The sequence below is a fragment of the Nothoprocta perdicaria genome, unplaced genomic scaffold (genome assembly GCF_003342845.1).
Source record: "Nothoprocta perdicaria isolate Ctin4 unplaced genomic scaffold, notPer1 scaffold_50, whole genome shotgun sequence".
Lineage (NCBI taxonomy): Eukaryota > Metazoa > Chordata > Aves > Tinamiformes > Tinamidae > Nothoprocta > Nothoprocta perdicaria.
Window position 1 is genome coordinate 3,221,793 of NW_020455755.1, and position 13,484 is coordinate 3,235,276.

General features: G+C 42.2%; 1 protein-coding gene across 1 annotated transcript in view; it reads right to left on the bottom strand.

Annotated features, from left to right (window-relative positions):
* The window catches only part of TAOK1 (TAO kinase 1), a 59,748-nt gene extending 46,328 nt beyond the window's left edge, over positions 1-13,420 (bottom strand). The window contains exon 1 of the mRNA XM_026047816.1: positions 13,401-13,420. The gene's annotated coding sequence lies outside the window, so the exon portion shown is untranslated. The remainder of the gene's footprint in view (positions 1-13,400) is intronic.
* Between the last annotated feature and the right edge of the window lie 64 nt (positions 13,421-13,484).

Consider the following 13,484-nt stretch of genomic DNA (forward strand, 5'->3'; position numbering starts at 1 on the left):
CCATTCACTCAACAGGACAGTGATTCCCTGGAGTCCCTGAGCAGAAGGAAAAGAAGCTGCAGGAAAAGTCCTTCCCATCTCCTCCATCTGTGTGAGGGTTAGTGCCTGCTCGGCCCCAGGAGCGGCAAAATGCCCAGGAATGCAAGCTGTTGGTTGGTACTGTCACTACCTGCAAGTACAGGAGAACATCCTACAGAATAAGCACCTATTTGGGGAGATGCTTTGGAAAAACAAACAAAGAGAGAAAGAAAGAATAAAAAAGATGGTCTAAGACACATCTGTGGAGTGCTCAAGTGCTCTAGGTCTCAATACCAACACCCTCAAACTGAAGAAGGGAACTACTTCCAAGGGACTATACCCGAAAACGACATCAGTTCTCTCCTTAAAGAGGTTTCACTCAAATGCTAATCAAATCAGGGACTTAATCTGTTGGTTACCTGCCTCTCTATTGGACCTAAGGTACCACCATGAACACACCAAAGGCAAATGAGCAGACCTACCTCCGAAATCCTACTCAAATAGCTGGCTCTTTACCTGTTTTAGCAGTATTACTAAATATCCTGAAAATAAGGGAAGAAAGAAGTAGGTCAACATCTGCAACTGCAGTACTTTAAAAATACAGTTCAAGGCCCTCAAAGCAGGCTAATGCCCAGGGTCCATTCTATGTAGGTTGCCTCATTCTGAAGGTATTTTCAAAAAATCCTTTCTCTTACACCCTGATTCCTTGTCCCCCTAACGAGACATCCTGCGCTTTCACCTGGGACTGTGCAGAGGAGAAAAGCACTTAAGTTGCTTAATGTATCTAGTAAACTCTGAAATATTTTAAGGCCTAAAAGGCAATTTCAGCTAAAGCAGGAACACATCCATCCTAAATCTGGCGGGAAAATCGGTCAGATTCAGAAATGGGTCATTTCCAATAGCAAAATTTTACCTTTCACATGTTCTTTGTATGCTCACACACAAAGCTTCTCAATCCAGCTGTTCTCAGGATGCATTTGCAAAAAGAACTGAGTGAATAAATATGTAAAACCAGCAACTATATCCACTTCTATCCTTTACCTGAGGTGGAGGATAATCTGACTACTTCACTGCATGGACAGACCTATTTTCTGTGCCTTTTAAAGAGGTTAACTGTTGATATAGCACAACCTGCTCTCACCTAGGCTTCCTGGAAATGTTGTCCTGCCTGTCCAAGCACTCTGGCCTCAGCATTTGCAGGAGGTGAGGCAGGAAACCAGCCTAAAAGTACCAAGAGCAGGTCACTTTCCAGACACTAGCATGATCTTTGAGAGATGCTGCAAATGAGTAGCATTGCAAATTTAAAAAAGCCAATTAAAATGATCTTCAGCTCCTCCTGAAGCATCCATCGGTGACTGCTCGGTCAGGGACCGAGTTCGCAGGTCCCTGCCCAGGCCTGTGCCGAACTGGATGGTGCAGTGGTTGGGAGGAGTTTTTATCTAGAGGCCAGCCCTGATTTGGTCAAAGCTGAACTGTGCCAACTAAGGAAATATGGGAGCTGAGGATGAAAGCCACTACTCAGAACAAACACAGCTGAGCGCTATGAGAGAGGGTGGTCGCACTGCAGTTCAATAGTGATGCCTCATTTCTCTTGGTGCTTTAAAATGACCCTCTTTCTCACAGATTTTTTTTTCTTATACAAAGCTATGCCTGCAGTAAATCAGTCCTAAATCTGTGGTGCAAAATCTACATCATTTTAAAATTACATTTTAAGAAAATTAATGGAATTTTAAAAGCAGAAGAGCATATAACAACAGCCCTCATCTAAAATCCAAATAGTTCAATACAAGCTATCAGTATGTCCAGATTATATCACACCACCACCATTTCATACCAACCCTGAGTAATTACATTGGCAAGTTCATTACTGGGGACAGCTAAGGCTTTTATGACAAGCTCTTTCTTTTCAGACGGAGGCCACGGTTTGCACTTGGTGGTCGTCATTTGTTGGTGGCAAATAAAATAATGGCACTGAAATAAAGGTCATTCACTCTGAAGCTGAATGATGCCCATCTATGGTACTCACACATACTGTCACTAGAGAATGAAGAACAACTCCACATCTATGGCTTCTCGTGATGTAGAGGGAGGAAGGCAGCTCTGCACGACTAACCTGAACCAAGGGGAGCAACACAACGTGATGGAAGAGCCTGCACCTGCCACGTTTCCATTCACAGATTCCTTGGTATTTCTCAGGTCTTGTGCCGAGTCTGGAAAAGCAGAAAAGGACCAGAGCTCTGGTGACAAATGACTGCTCCCTCTTCTCTTTCTCCATTTTCACCGCCTGCTCCCAAGAGGGACATTATTCAATTGTCAAAACGGGTAACGGCACATCTGACCTAGACTTTCACTACAGACACTTTAAAAGCATCTTTCTCTTGCAGAGTACTTAGTAGAGCTGCAATAAATACTCTTACCTTACAGACAAGTAAACTACACAAATAGGAGGTGACCCGCCAGAGATCACACCAGTTCACAGCAAGGTCCAACATCTCGCTTCTAATGCCAACCATTAAATTAATAGTGCCTGATCTTTTTCAAGCTTCATCCAGCACACAGCTTATTAAGAACAGCATTATTTACCTGGATTTATAATCTTGTATCTCAACATGATTTACATGTATCACAAGGCAGTGCTAAACCTCTGTGGGAGGATGGATAACTACATGAATCAGAATCCTATCTAGAATCTTTCCATGGGAGACAACACTGGAATTCAAGGCAGGAACATGGTGGCTGGAAGGTGCCTCTGCTACAGCAGCTGTTTAGAGGTTGATGTTATCAGATTCCTTTCACATCTACTTAGATTTCAGGAGACAAGCACCCACATCACAAAAAGCAGGCCAGCCTCACATCCCTTTGGCAGTTTCATCAAAGTGGCCAACTACTTAAACAGGCACAGAGAAAGAATGAGCTCCTTGCCCCTAGAGGCTGCCTGTGAAGGGCACTATTAAGGCATAAAAGCAGAATAAAATAGGAATTTTTTCACTATTGCAGTCTGTACTGTACCTAGGGATAAATAAAATTCCAATCTCCACAATCTCCAGGCTGTCAATCTGACACCTTCTGTGAATACTAAATTCACACATACAAAGAACTTTCTTCTTTGTAGGTTCTGAAACACCTTACACACCATTTCCTACTGGTAACCGAACAAGCAGCATAATTTCATACCTGGCAATTTGACGGTTCTTTTTCAGCAGTCTGGAATAATGGTTCACCTTTTGTTTGTCAGTAGAAACAGACAAATAAGGAACCAAAAAAAAAGAAACCGTCAAAAAAGAAGTAATATTTCCTTTATTAAAAAGATGTATTTGCTGACTGTTCCTGTCGGCTAATAAACAAAGAGGAAGTCAAGGGTCCATTCTGTGAAGAGCTAAGGATCTTGGATTTTGAGCAGAGAAAAGCAGGACAACCTCCTGATACCTTGGGCAGATACTGCCCTACCAACCAACCAGCGAGAAGCAAGAAACTGCTCCCTCATAAGGCATGCAGGTCACCCAGGCAGTCCAGCTGGACAAGGAGCTGCGGAGAGCTCAACACACCGTGCCAGAAAACACCACTTACTTTTTGTACGCAAGCTATAAAGAACAACCAAGAACTAATTAAAGTTCCTGAGCACAAAAGGGCAAAGAATATTAGCTGCAGCGCTGTTTGCCGCCCAAAAGTTCTTACTGCATCTGGAGCACTTTCTCAGAGACCACCAATTTCCCTTCTGACGAGCAGTACTCAGGGTCAGGATCCCCCAAATACCTAAAAATGCCCCTATGCAGATTATTTTGCAAAGTCATTATGAGGAAGGCAGTATCTAAAGCTTTAGCCTGTAAGAGAACAAACCTGTCTATATTTACATGAAACATATTGCTTAGTATAGCTACCTAAAAGCTTCTGGAAGGCCAGTTGCTGCTAGATCACAAAAGTGCTCCCTTATAGCAAGGCAGAGAACTCAGTTACACTCTTATATTAAATTTCATGGGCTCCAACAAAATAGCCGTGGTTTTAACAGTCATGTAGTTGGTTTTGGCTGCCCCCCTGACCCAGGACCAACCAGAAAGCTGCTGGTAGTACTACCATGATGTTAATATAAATGTCTGAAGCACCCAGGAGAGCTCTCCACTAAGAAAATGGACAAAATTATGACAAGAAATCCTTACATATTGCTTATTTAAGCATCTCCACATCAGGGAGAGGCACAAACACACCACACACGACTATGGGGGACCTAAGTTTTTATAAAGTGCCCATATATCTGCAACTGGCACACAACGTGCATCATATCCTTTACTCCCTATAACACACAAAGCAGAAAAGTTTGAGAATTTGATAGTAAGATCTGAAAAGAAATAACCGCTTCTCTCTTTTTTTTTTCCACCTCCTATTAAACTAATTCCTGTTGTATAAAGTCAGCTTGAAAGCTCCTTTCAAGGGAAAAGGGGGGAGGGAGGAAAGGAAGAATCAGATCTGCTTTTTTTTTGCATTTGAAATTCAGGTCTCGTCTCCCCTGTTTTGTTTTCTTGGAAGATGCCGAAGTGGAGAACTCACAGAATTATGACATCAGGATTATAAAACCCCCCAAAACCTACACAGCAGTCAAGCAGCTTTCAGGCAAATAAGAATGTAAAATTTCAGGCCGCTTGCAGTTGTTAACCCTGGGATGACTCAAAACTCACCATGTCCACAGATAAAAAGTTTCCCTTGAGGCCTCTGGCCCCTGGAAACAGCCCAGTCAAAATGGGGGGAGGCTGCAGCGCTGATGCTTTCAAGGCTAAGAGGAATTAAGGTTGAAAGGTGTTTAGTTATTGTTCATCTGTAAGGATACCTAGAAGCCTGCACCAATATTTGCATTATTGAGTATGCAGGCAAGTGGCTTCTGCCTGACAAAACTAAGCACAAAACAGTATGTCTAGGTCACTGTAACTGTTGACTGTCGATAATTAAGGATTTGGGGTTTTTTTTTTGTTGTTCCAAATAATGTAAATACTCTGAAAAGCATCTTTCCTGTAGATCAATTTAAATATGCCATGGCAGAGACCGAGGAATTTCTCCATGTGCATGCATGTAGAAAGCAGGACCTGCAAAGGGGAAAATCATGTTTCTCACACTGAAGACCATTTCATACCTTGTCTGCATTCATTAAAGCTCAGGAGAGGCCCCTGCTAAAGCATGCAGACTGACTGCTCCATGCCACAAGCAGCTCCATCCTTCACGTAACACCCCAGCTCAGCAGACTGACATGACTGGCACACTCAGAAAAGGTCTCAAGTACAAAATATCTTCAATAACTTGGAAGAAAATGTCAAAAAGTATCTTGAGACACCAAACTAGGCACTGCACAATCACTGTCCAACCCAGGCATAAAAAGTGGCTGGTTTCAGATAAAATGCAGTGAAGCAGCTGAAGTTTTCTGTACAGATTGACTTTAAGACTTCAAACATTAAAAAGGTGAAGCTCTGGAATATGCTGAGTATCAGAATCTCCTGCCCTGGTAATTAGACAAATAGCTGTCGTTAATAAAGCATCAAAAGAAGGTGGATAACTCCATTCAGAGAAGGAATTTTACCCAGAAGTTTAGAGGTTTGCAAAGTCATACGGAAGCAATTTAGCATGCTGTGTCCTGGTGGGCTGGTTACCTTTGGAAACGCATCAGGACAGGCAGGCACCAACCATCGCAGCAACTTTCTGCTCACGCACTTCCAGGATGCAGGTTATGGTGTGACCATGTCATACACTTAAAAATGCAATCACATGCATGACAGCATACATGAAAACTCCCTAAATGAGCAGGTGCTTGAAGCCTCCAAAGCAGAAACTAAGCAGACAAGTACAATCACAACTCAAACAATACTCTCCTTTCCACTCGCACTAGTCCGAATCATCCTCATTTCCCCAACAGTTATGTAAACTGGCAGGTAGATTTTGCAATGCACAGGATGAAGATAGCACTAGCTATTAGTTCTGTTTATTTCAAATCAATGGGGGTAGTATTAATTCCAAACCAAAAGCAGGCTTAGAGAACACTAGTTGAATTTCTCCTTGGTTGTGACAATCTTGCATGGAAAAAAAACAAACAAGCCCCCAATACATTCGGAAAACCCAGGTCCCCAAATATTGAGTGCTCCCACACAAGGGCTTGAATTTCAAGGTTTTTCCTCTGTTAGACTAGTTTAAAAATAACATGGTTGAAGCAACATAATCTTTCATTTATTTCTAAATAAGCTTCAGCAACTTTGCTGTGTAGACTTGCTTTAAATGAAAATAAACACTGTAAACTTCTCTGTAGAGACGAATAAAATAGAATTTACAGTAGATGAAAGTTACTTGTGAAGGGCTGAGCAACGCCTTGCTGCCTACAGGTGCCTGACAGGAACAGGGGCCTTAAAGCTCTTCTTTCCAGTGCATCAGGTGAGAGCACCTTCAGCTTTTTACAGAAAATATCTGCACGCATTTGCACTATGCAATAGTTGGACTCTATAGTAAAGATGTGACATTCAGTTCTAGTAGGGACTATCTGTTAAGTAAAAAATTTTGAAAAATAAGGAATTTTCTAAAATATTTTTGAAAAGTCTGTCAAAAACTACACATCAAAGCTTTTTAAAGCAAATTAACAAATAATTCTTTAGATGTTCTTTACTAATATTTTCCTGCCAGCTAATGATCATAAATGACGTCCTTTACAAGAAAACTACATTTGTGTTAATCTAATACCCAACACACCCAATTCTTGTTGTCAAATCAAGAAGTCTTCTAAATTAATTTGCAAAAACAAAGCAGAACATTAGTACTGCAATAAAAAGCAAAAGTAATGGTGAAGACAGCTTGCTTCTTCAATGACTTTTTTTTGGATAAAACCTACTGGAATTAAGCTTCTTGTCTCTACTAAGAGGTGAATCCTCAGGCGCCGATTTACACAGCAACATCTTCTTAAGTACAGATTATTTTAGTGCTTAGGACCCTGAGCTCTCTTCTTCCTAATCAGCAGCAGACTGAAACGTTCATGACTCTGGTCAGCTCTGCCTTGCTGCGTGGGCCTTCTGCAAAGGAACCAAGCGGTCTGGTCAGCTTCTGAGCTAGTGGTTTATGGCAACATCTCCTGACTGTAGGAGAAGGAAATAACTCAAATGTTCATTATGCAAGAGAGTAAACTTAGCTGTGAGCTCCCTCACAAAACCCTTCCCATGCTGCGGTCCATACACACGTGCATGTCTCTGTCTCGGTCCATGTCATGGCTTTGGGAGGGGAGATGCTCTAGGATTGCCCATCTGCTGTGCCAAAGGAAGCAAACCCTCTCTTCCCCTCTCCACAAAGGGCAGGGGATCAGCATTCAGATGGGTTTGCCTGCATTCCTGCTGCAAAACGGGCAGGTCCCAGCAAGAATTAACAGGAGGTTCTAACATGCACCTCCAGCCAGAACCTAACCTAGTTTTAAATACTTCAAAGTATGGGAGGCTTTTTTTGTGGAAAGGAAAGAAGGAAAACTAAACCAAAAACACAGGTGAGAGTTCAGAGTTGGCCCATACAGCAACTAACCTCTAAGAAAAAGGGAGTCTGACATTCCTAGTGGGGCACTGCCCCTCAGACACACTATTATTTTCTTCCTAACTTTGATATATACTTCCAGAAGCTAGCACGAAATTTTGTCAAGACTTAGGCTGCTTTCTTTTATTTTTAATGAAGAGAGCAAACCCTCCCAAAAGCCTCCGAGCAAAGGTTTGCTTGTGTATTAGCATATCCTGAGCCAGAACAACGTGGGGTTTGCACCGCTTCAGCCGACCCTTGGGAAAATCACCACGCTGCAGCATGCATAAGTCTTCACGGGGTGGTGAAACCACATCAGTACTATTAGTCCCGGATATAATTCTCAAGGTAAGCCTTAGATAAGCAAAGAATAACAAAAATAAAGGCCCAAGCAGAAAGGGGAAGGCTTACAGGTAGAAGATCATGTGCTGAGTTATGGTTATGCACACATCTGTGGTTTGATTTGACACCTAAAAAAGTAGGCAGCTTACCTAGGCGCACAGGGCCAAGTCATACGTAAATGGATTTCAAAACCCGGGTTTAACTATTTTGCTATCTAGGCCAAGAAATCGTTCTGGAACATATTTAACACAGTTTAATCGCATCAAATCATGGCTGGCCCAGAACTGATTTTAACAACTGTCAACTGCTTTTTAGAACAGGCAGAGCCAAAAATCAAGACTGCAGCACATACTTTATGAAGAGGGCAGAGACAACCCAAACGTTCACAGCAACAGCAGAAAAGCGAGGAACATTCAAATCCCATGATCTTTCCTCAGATTGGATTACAAGGAAGTGGGAATGGGGAGGAGCCAACGCCGGTGACAACTGCAAAGCAGAACTGCGGAAGAAACATGTTGCAGGGCCACTGGGACACAGCTTGAGAAACCCAAGTATCTGATGGTTCCCATGGAGGAAGTTGCTGCTCTGCTTACTCTGTCCTGGTGGCCTATTTGCGAAACACGAGCAAAAATAACCTCATCTCCTGAGCTGGGGGTGAGGGGTGACAGTCAACAGTTAGAAGGCAAGTGAGGTGGGAGGAGGTGCATATTAATAAGGAAAACCAGAATAACAAAAACGCAATATCACTTGCAGTTATTTCCTAGGAATCCCAATATAGTGGCTTTCAGGTAGGTGCTCATGGGTCCACCAATGTCTCTGAACAGCAGTGTGTCTGGGAAGAGCAAAGACTTCTAGATGCTTGAAAAACAGACTGGACATATGTATGGGGAACAAGTCAGAGACTGCTGAACAAAATATTTCCTATTCTTTCATTACACTTGCATTCACACACTCCACTTCCCAAGCTCCTGCATCCCAACACTTTATAACTCGGGTTATAAATTGGCCAGGTCACAAGGAACTGAAGCTGCAGGCTGAGAGGGGCTGGTCCTGAAGGAATTTCTACCCATTCAGGAACCATTTCAACTGGCACTCAGTGAGGGGCAGCAGACTAAGAGGAAGAAAAAGGTTCTTTAAGTTCAGCTGGACTAAGTGAGAGCTTGAAAACAACTTTATTCTCTAGAGCAGCATTTTAAGAATTGACGTATAATGCACACTGGCTTTCAGTGGGAAAGCGATGAGCCAAAATCTCCAAGATTAAAATTGAGCATTGAAATTTATTTTTCAAATATGGCTTTACGTCATTGATGTGCAGCTAAAGCTTTTAACTAAATTCGCAGACACTATTCATCCACACTCCAGCACAGCGCTGCCCTGTAAATATGCTACATTGAAGGAGCACAGGACAAAACTCTGTTTTTATAAAATCATACATCACTAGAAAGAGAATATTTGCATGGCTCTTGCCAGGACTATAACAAGGGTCAGTAGAAGATCACAGGCCCAGAAAACTGCAGTCTGACAGCTTTAGTGGTCTGTGATTTTTGTTCCTTTCGTCTAAATTTAAGTTCCCCTCTAGAACAAAACAATTTTAGTCCTTTCCATTCTGACGACAATATTCAACACGTAAATCCCATGTTGCCACCCAGTTAACTGACCCTAGAGAAAAGAAACAAACCTGATCCTAGCCAAGCAATACTATAGGCAAAACTGCTAGCTACCATGCACTCACGTTAAGGAGCCAGCATCACAATTCCTAAGGACGGGACTACCTAACACGATACCCCTAATAGAAGGAAAACACTGTCTCTAAGCTACAAAAACTCCATGAAGAGAAGCACATATAGCCAAAGGACCAAATCCAAGAAGTGGACATCCTTAGTAGCTACCCTTTCCTAATGAACAAATATTGGCTTCTACTGATCATCCAGTAGCTGTTTTTAAAAACACATCCTCGAAACCTCCATTGTGCTGCCTAATACCCACCATGTTCCTAAAGACCTTCAAAAAGTCTTTCTTTCTCTGTGTTCCATACTGTAAAGTAGCACTTAGATAAGGAGGAAGGAATATAGTGTCTAAACGCCAACTGCGCTTTAAACAGCTCTCCATCCTTCCCTCCTGCTCTGTACACATTTTTTCCCCACACCGAAGACACTTTCACCTCTAATTTCAAGTTTTCAGATTTTAAATTCTGTTTTCACAGGAAGGACTCTTTGCTCTACTCTTCTGCACAATTTAGTGCCCCCTTGAATCTTCAGAGGAACAGATCGGTGGTTTTTCTGACCCTTTATCCATTGGATTTTTTTGCCCATCTGTTCTCTTCACAGAAATCAATGTATGATGAGTATCTCCCTAGCCTGTGGAAGAATAAAAGCAAAGAATCTCCCAACCAACCCAGCTACTATAAATGTGTAAAGCTACCAATCACCTCTGTCTCCAAACATGTGTCTTTGGCGAGGCCCTGGCTCCACAGCAGCCTACATAAACCAATGTCCTTGTTGGCTCTCACGGTTCAGCCCAGTCCCTTGAGTTGTCCCTAGCACTTGTTTAACACTGCACTGCGCGGTTCAGCTCCCCAAGTCGGCACTAAACCACAGAGCTTTTTCTTGGGTTTGCTTTGTGCTGTGTGGCTGCAGTGGCTCAGTGCAGGTTCAGACAAGGACCAGAGCTACTGGAATGGCATACATGGAAAAGAAGGTGGAGGATGGGACTAGGCAGGTAAACATCAATGTTTCTTGGACTACAGGTAGTTTTAGCCTGTCAGGAGAGCAGAAAAATGCACAGGCCAGGGATTCATCCTGCCTCATGTCTGTCGAGAAGGGGGAGTTAGAGAGGAGCAAGACACATCCAAGAGCTATAAAAGACAGCATAAACATCATGCTAGGACAGGTATTAAATCATTCACCTCTGTATCTCTATAGCTAAACTTGCCTCAAACATACCCTCCTCCAGTCAACCATATAAGTTCTGCATAACTGTTTAGGGTTCATTTGGGTCTTTTTATATCCAGAGGTGGTAAATACCCTGACACAGGACAATTTTCTAAAGCAGACAAGATTCCAGCCAACGCTGATGTTCAACTCTCCTCTTTGTTTAGGTTCAATAAGGAAATACATAGAAAATAGGAGCCCAGGTCACTGCTGTACACTACAAGCCAAAGAAAGATCTTTAGGTTATGGTGTTCGCTTCAATGCAACAACATATATGATATTTAAACAGTTCTTATCCAAAAAACAATAGAAAAGTATTCTAAATAAGCATCTTAGTAATTATGCAAGAATATATCAAGAACAAGTGACATTTATCATAGTGTCTTTACCACTTCTGCATCATAAAAAAACCCTCAAACCAACTATTTTCTTTGATGAAGCAGCTATACTGTTCAATATACTTATAAATGGAATACTTTTCAAAAGATTGTAAGCCCTACTAAGACTCATCAGAAATTACATACTTACAACCAGGAACGGAAATACACAGAAAAATATCCAGTTTTTCTTTGATGGATCTATTTATTTGAAATGGAATTAGCACCTTAAGACTAAGTACCTGAAAGTACTGTACTGATCCTGCTCAGAAGGTGCAGGTTTTGTCTAAAATGCAACTCATTACAGTAGAGCTGGCTACCTACTACATCTTTAAAACCAATCTCTGAATCCTTTGCCATATCTATTGTTCTCCGCAAAACATCCTCGTTACAGGAAATCAGTAGGAGGATACATCTGAAGATGTAATTATTAGTATATTTGCTTCTCTAATAGATCTCACCATGTCCAAAAAGTAGGTTGCCTTACAGTCCATTAGAAGTATGTTATTCAAGTGACAAAAGCTAATGAATTATAATGGATAGGCAAAGATGAAAGCTGAACAAATGAAAATATTATTTAGAAAGGAGTAAACATTTTAAATGTTCCAGTCTAGTTTATAATAGAAATTAATGGAAGGGCACGCAAGAGAACTCTTAACAATAGCCCAACTTTAGGCCTAATCCACCTTATCTGCACTTCATTTTAACGGCAATATGTGGTCCTCTGCAAACAGCAAACAATTTTGGCTTAGTTAAAAAAAAAAAAAAAAAAAATAAGGAAAAAAAGAGAGAAAGAAACAAATAATTTTTACTTTACTTCAAGCAGTTTTTAACTAAATTTAAATTGTTCTTCCGGAATTACTTTCTCTTTAGTGAGACATTCTTAAAGCCTGAAGGAAAACATTCAAGTTCAAAGGAGAACTTAAGGTTCAAGTTTTCAATGTATTTGAATCAACAGATAGGAGACCTAAAAATGGCAAACATGCCAGTCAGAAGTAGGCCAGTGTTGTGAAAAAGCTAATATGAAGGCTCAAACCAATCGTTGATTAGGTTTGTCCTTGAGCATAAGTAGCAAAAACTATGACACATTCCATATGAACAGGGACAACAACGATGAGAATGTAGAATCAAACCAGTTTGAAGAAAAGCATTTAAAATCATATTCACTGCAGTAGAATTTTTTATTCTGCAAGAGGAAAACAAAACCTCTTATCACTGTCAAAGCATATCATATTCTTCCACAATATTTCCTCCCTTATGATGTGCCATAGACTAAAGTTATTTTTCGGACTCTGTAGATCTGAACTGCAGCATTCCACGAGACACACACCGTTGGCAATGGCATTTTGGGACCACCTCATTTGCAGCATTCCAAGCCGACAACCCTTGCGCAAATACATAAAGCAAGAACCATGTCACAGGCACTATAAATAGCATTAATAGTAAAGAATCAATACGATCCAAACCTTTAGGTAACATCTTGCTAATCTGCCCTTGGCACGCCGGGACACACTGCTGCAGAATCTCTCAAAATGCAACAGCCAAAGGTGAAGGACGCAATCGGTTCAACTAGTTAACGCCACTGCTATTTAACCAACTCGGCCACTAAAAAGCTACCTAATCAATCAGCCTGCACCGCGAGAAGCAGCAGAGACAAGCACGATTAATATTAAGTGCTATTTTTTATATATGCATATATATATATATATATATGAGATGGGAAGATGGCTCTGCAGGCCAGCTCCCTGCTGTCATTTCTGCGGGGATATTTAAAGCCCTACACTTGACAACAACCATTTCCAGCCTCGTTCTCCCCCTGCTCGCACCGCACCCAGCACAATGGCACGGGGGCACACGGCGGGTCTTGCTCCCATGCGTTTATTTTTGCCATCGCGGGGGCACCCTTGGATGCGGGTACCCCACAAAGGAGGCCCTTGGAGCGGGCCCCCGAGCGCCGAAACCCACCCGGGGCTGCATCCACCTGCCGAAGGAAAATGGAGGGGGGGAAGGAGAGGGGATGCTACCTGGATAACGGGAATAGGGGAATGAAAAAAATAAAAGGGGGAGGGGGGTTAAAATAGGTCACTTTCCTGCAAACCTCCCCAGCAATAGAAAATAAATTTAAAAAAATGGTGCTTGCAGGGGAAGAACTCGGCACTCGGGGAGGAGCGATGGGGGAAGGCAAGAAGGGCGGCGGAGAGAAATAAATAAATAATACCGATAAAAATAAGAGCAGCGCTGCTGAAAGAGCCGGGCCCGGCGCGGCGCCCGCCGCAGGGGCGGGGTGGGGGGGGCGCGGGCC